Raw genomic sequence first — 6,000 nt, 5'->3', positions numbered from 1 at the left:
TGGGTGATGTCACAGCTGTCCTGTGGAGGGGGTGGGGGTGGGGGGGAGTAAAGCCAGAGTAAAACCTGTAAAGAGAAAAAAAGAGTTAATTAAAACTATAACTGAATGTAAATGTACTTACTGGTATAGAAATGAGAAATGCCCCTGTAAATATTGTTGATGTTGGATATGCAAATCGCTGCTGTCGGAACAAAACCTTGTATCTCCAAAATGGTAACTTTACATTTCTTTTGGTCAATTCATCATGGAATTTACACACAATGTAAAGAGCAACAGATATTTTCAAATTATGTCAAAAACTCAAAAACGACACAAATGGAGATATGAGGCTTTATGCCAACAGCAGCGATATGTTATGGGTTGATGGCAAGCCAAAGCCTGTGTGAGCACCCTACACTATACCGATAAGAGTCCTTGGGCAAGACTCCTAACACTACCTTCGCCTACCTGTGTAAAATGATCAAATTGTACGTCGCTGTGGATAAGAGCGTCTGCCAAACGCAGTGAATGTAAATGAATAGAGCATTTATAAAGCCATATAGAGCTCTTATAATGTCACATAGAGCATTTATAATGCAGAAGAACGTTTAGCGTAGTATAGTGCATAAACAGTGTATTATACACATTTATAATGTTGTATAGAGCATTTGTAATGCAGAAGAACATATAGTGTAGTATAGTGCATAAACAGTGTATGATACATATTTGTAATGTTGTATAGAGCATTTATAATGCAGGAGAACATGTACAGTGTTGTATAGTGCATGATATCTGCCGTAACGTGTTTATGGTATGCTAATGTCAATGTAATTTAGCAGTGTTCAAGTTTTTCAGTGTAGCACTCATGCAAAAATAAACTATATCCAGTTCAGTTCATTTCAGTTCCAAATAAGAAGTTTGACTTCATAAATCTGTGTCATCTGGTTGCACATGAATAAAATGTGTTTTATCAACACAACTGCAGTTTTTCAGTTTCGGTAAGACTTGCTTTGAGCACATTTTATTCATGTTCACCTGATTGACTCGTTTGAGTTTTAAAGTCAGTGTGTAAAATCAGCCGTGTTCTGAGAACAGAGCTGCGGTGCAGTGGTGTTTGGCCAGAGTGCAGCTGCTAACAGCTCCATCTGTTAATGGTGTTAATGAAAGTGTGCACTGATGGTGGGAATGCAGCGAAAGTGTCTGGGCAGTGGAGAAAGAGGGTTTCACTGTGTTTTCCATGGCAGGGGCCAGGAGATGGGCCCCGGGCCACAGCCTGCCCCAAAACACATCCCGAGATTTATCATCCAGCCGTTCCTCTCCTCATCTGGACACGGCAAAACCCGCACTGCTGAACTTCCGCAGGATTAGATCCACAACTCGGCTGAAAACAGTAAAGCACCCTGCACAGGCAGAGACTTATTTACAGAGCTCACAGCTGGGCTCTGTTTTCTCTGTGAGCATAGAGGAGAGAAACCCCCACCCTGATGACCCCCACCCCACATACCCCCACCCTGATGACCCCAACACTACACAAAAGGAAACAAAATGGATTCCTAGTTTGTATAATTAATAATTATACAACAAATTACACATTTTCGTTTTTAATATATATTCAACACTTTTATTGTTATTATTGTTATTATTTAAAGAAAGAAACAAACAAACTAAGAAAAAAGAGAGAAACTAAGAAAAGGGAAAAGAAAGGCAGAGAGAGAGAGAGATAGAGAGAATGAGTGAGAAAGAGAGAAAGAGAGAAGACAATGCGAGTAAAAGCAGAGAAAAAATGAAAGACAAAACAGTGAGAGAGAGAGAGAAAGAGAGAAGAGAGAGACAGAGAAGACATACAGAGAAACAGAAAACTAAAAGAGAAAGACAGATAAACAGTGTGTGTGAGAGAGAGATAAAGAGAGAGAGAAGACAGATAGAATGAAAAAAACAAAAAAAAGAGAGAAAGAAAGAAAGAAAGAAAGAAAGAAAGAAAGAAAGAAAGAAAGAAAATAGAGAGAGAGAGAGAGAGAGAGAGAATGGAAAAACATTGAGAGTTAGAAAAACAGAAAAATAGAGAAAGAAAGAAAGAAAGAAAGAAAGAACAGAGAGAGAGTGAGAGAGAATGGAAAAACAGAGTAAACGATGGAAGAAGAGAAAAGACAGACAAAAGAAAGAAAGAAAGAAAGAAAGAAAGAAGAGAGAGAGAATGGAAAACAGAGTTAGAGATGGAAGAAGAAAAAAGAAAGAAAGAAAGAAAAAAGAAAGAAGAATTAAAGAGAAAAAGAAAGAAACAGAAATGAAGAGCGAGAGAGAGAGAGAAAGAGACAGAGAGAGAGAGAGAGAGAGAGAGGTTTCAGCATGTGAGGTCCTGTATGTGATGGATGGTGATGTTATTTTTCCCATCAGCCCTCAGGTCTGTATCCTATCCGCTCCGTCACTGTCCTTATACGTCCATTACTGGCCAGTGCATGGCTTGGGAAACTGACCACCCTCAGCGGCTCTGAGCGGTGAGTCATGGTCAGAACACTGCTGTCCGCTCTCAGGCAGGAGGAGGAGGGAGTTTATTAGCTTCAACCCGTTTGTGTCCAAATAAATTTAGTGCATTGGGTGTCCAAAAGTTTGAGGACACCTGCTCAGGTCTTCGGTGGGGAGTTTGTCCGCGTTGTGCTGCAGTAACAGCCTCCACTCCATCGGAGAGACGTTGTGTATTTACAATCTCCTCAGTCCAGACTCAGCTTTATTTATTTAGCACCTCCTCAGTCTTTAAGGCGTCACAAAGCAGCTTTACAGCTTTACCTGATATAAAACAGTTTTACTGCGAGCGCTCGAGGTCCAGATCGGCCGCACATCTTCTCTGGTCTCAGAAGCCGAGCTGTACCGTCTCCACAGCAACTGCTTTGTTTCTAGCAAGAGTTTTGTTTTTACTTTTGACGTTAATCTGGAATTTATTCCATATTTATGACTCCATTAAGGGTTTTTCCAGCATGGGAGTCTCGCTTCGGGATTAAACGGCGGTCAGATACAGATCAGTGATCAAATCACAACTGATAAAGTGTCTCTCTCTCTCTCTCTCTCTCTCTCTCTCTGTTTCCCTCCAACTCTCTCCTTTTCTTTCTATCTCTTTCACTTTTCCTCTTTGTTTCTCTCTCTCTTCCTTTTCTTTCTTTTGCTCTCTCTCTCTTTTTTCTCTCTCTGTTTCCCCCTCTTCCTCCCTCCAACTCTCTCCTGTTTTTCTTTGTTTCTCTCACTCTTCCTTTTCTTTCTATTGCTCTCTCTCTCTCTTTGTTTCCCTCCAACTCTCTCCCTTTTTTCTTCCTCTTTGTTTCTCTCTCTCCTTCTCTCTGTTTCTCTTTCTATCTCCCTTTTTCTCTTTTTCCCTCCCCTTCTCTCCTCCACCTTCTCTCTCATCTCCCTCTCTCTTTCCCCAACTATCTCTCTTTCTTTCCCTCTCCATTTTATCTCTCCTTCTCTATCTCTTCCTTTGCCCTCTGTTTCTCCACACACTCTCCTTCCACACCTCTCTCTCTCTTTCACCCTCACACCCTCTCCTGCTCCTCTCTTTCACTGTTTCTCTCTCTCTCTCTCTCTCTCTCTCTCTCTCTTTCTTTCTGGCTCTGATCAGAGTCTCTTATTTATCAGTAAAACCTTTGACTCTCTCTTTGCTGAAAGAGAAAGCGAGAATGATAGAGGTGAAAAAGGAGTGAGAGAGAGCGAGAAGGAGGGAGAGAAAGGAACAGATCAAGTGAGAGAGGTAAAGGCCAGTAGACAGGTACCGGCGTCCTGGGCCAAAGCCCTACAGGAAGTGCTCGGAGCACAGAGCAGGCAGTCATTAATCAGGTGGGCTACCAGCCCCGGGCCGGCCGCGCGCCAAACCAAACACGGAGCACGAGGGAAACCCGCCAACCCCCCACTCCCCCCCGCTCCCCCCACTCCAATGAACTCGTCTAATTAATATCTGAGCCCCGTGTCACCAGGGCGCAATTAAAGCAGCGCTGCTATTTTTCATCTTCTTCCAAAAAACACAACTCGTCTCAATCACAGCGTTCACGGAAAAAGCTTAAGCACTAAATTCACTGCACTGCACTGGAATCCGTTTCATTCCAAATGATTAACTTTCTTATGGTAACTAATGAATTATTTTTACATTCTTAATTAAAGATTTAAATCTTGTGCTTAAAAATAACTTCACATTTACAGTTTGTTTCCCTGTTATGTGATTCTACCTCTATGCTACGTGCATCATGCCTATAAATTATAATACTTCCATTTTTAATGTTGAGTGCTTCCTTTTATACATCATTACTAAAGGGAAAAGGCACTGAATGCTGTCAAGTCCCTATACTTTCTATACACTATACTGTAAATGCTCTATATGACCCTATAAATGGGCTAAACTACAAATGTTCCATTTTATGCTGTACATTCATTCAACTACATTTTAAATGCTCTATACTACACTATAAATGTGTATAATACACTGTTTATGCACTATACTACACTATACTTGTTCTACTGCCTAATAAGTGTTCAATACTGTATTATAAATGTTCTTTACTACATTATAAATGAGTATAGTACACTGTTTATGCACTATATTGCACTATACACATACATTCAACTACATTTTAAATGCTCTATACTACACTATAAATGTGTATAATACACTGTTTATGCATCATACTACTCTATATGTGTTATACTGCATTACAAATGCTCTATAATACATTATAAATTCTCTATACTGCGCTATAAATGTGTATAGTACACTATTCACACATGCACTATATATGTTCCACTGCACTATAAATGATCTGTATTACACTATAAATGTATATATATTTTACACTTATCTGTTTCTACACTATTACACTATACTACACTATACATGTTCTACTACATTATAAAGGATCTACACTGCAGAGAAATCTATAAATGCTTTATACTACACTGCAAATGCTCTATACTATTCTAACAGTGTGATATTATACTATAAATGCTCTGTGCTATACTTTAAGTGTTCCATACTACATTGTCAATGGTCTATACTGTGATAAATGTTCTGTACTAATCTGAAAAGACTCTAAATACTGTGTACTACACTATCAGTACACTATACTAGGTTATACGTATGCTGAACTATGTTACAAATGCACTTACTAAACTGCAAATGCACAGATCCACACCAAAAAAGGTCATATACTGCACTATAATACTCTACAACACTATGAGTGCTATGTACTACAATTTCATACAATATGAAAAAGTAATATTTGTACAATTACAATGTCATACTTCACTATAAATGCACAATACTACACTGTAATTGCACTTTACTGCACTATAAATCCACTATACTACCCTATAAATACACTATACAACACCATAAATCCACAATACTACACTATAAAACCCTATAAGTGCACTATACCACACCATAAATGCCCAATACTGTACTATAAATCCACTATACTACCCTATAAATGCACTATACTATCCTATAAATCCACTATACTGCACTATAAATCCATTACACTACCCTATAAATGCACTATACGACACCATAAATGCACAATACTGCACTATAAATTCACTATACTACCCTATAAATACACTATACAACACCATAAATCCACAATACTACACTATAAAACCCTATAAATGCACTATACTACACCATAACTGCCCAATACTGTACTATAAATCCACTATACTACCCTATAAATGCACTATACGGCACCATAAATGCACAATACTGCACTATAAATTCACTATACTACCCTATAAATGCACAATAATGTACTATAAATCCACTATACTACCCTATAAATGCACAATACTGTACTATAAATCCACTATACTACCCTATAAATGCACAACACTGCACTGTAAATACACTATACTACCCTGTAAATGCACTATACTACACCATAAATGCACAATTCTGTACTATAAATCTACTATACTACCCTGTAAATGTACTATATTACACTATACATGCACTATACTACCCTATAAATCCACTTTACTACCCTC

The sequence above is a fragment of the Colossoma macropomum genome, unplaced genomic scaffold (genome assembly GCF_904425465.1).
Source record: "Colossoma macropomum unplaced genomic scaffold, Colossoma_macropomum, whole genome shotgun sequence".
Taxonomy (NCBI): domain Eukaryota; kingdom Metazoa; phylum Chordata; class Actinopteri; order Characiformes; family Serrasalmidae; genus Colossoma; species Colossoma macropomum.
The sequence above is the reverse complement of the archived record's forward strand: the minus strand, read 5'-3'. Positions refer to the sequence as shown.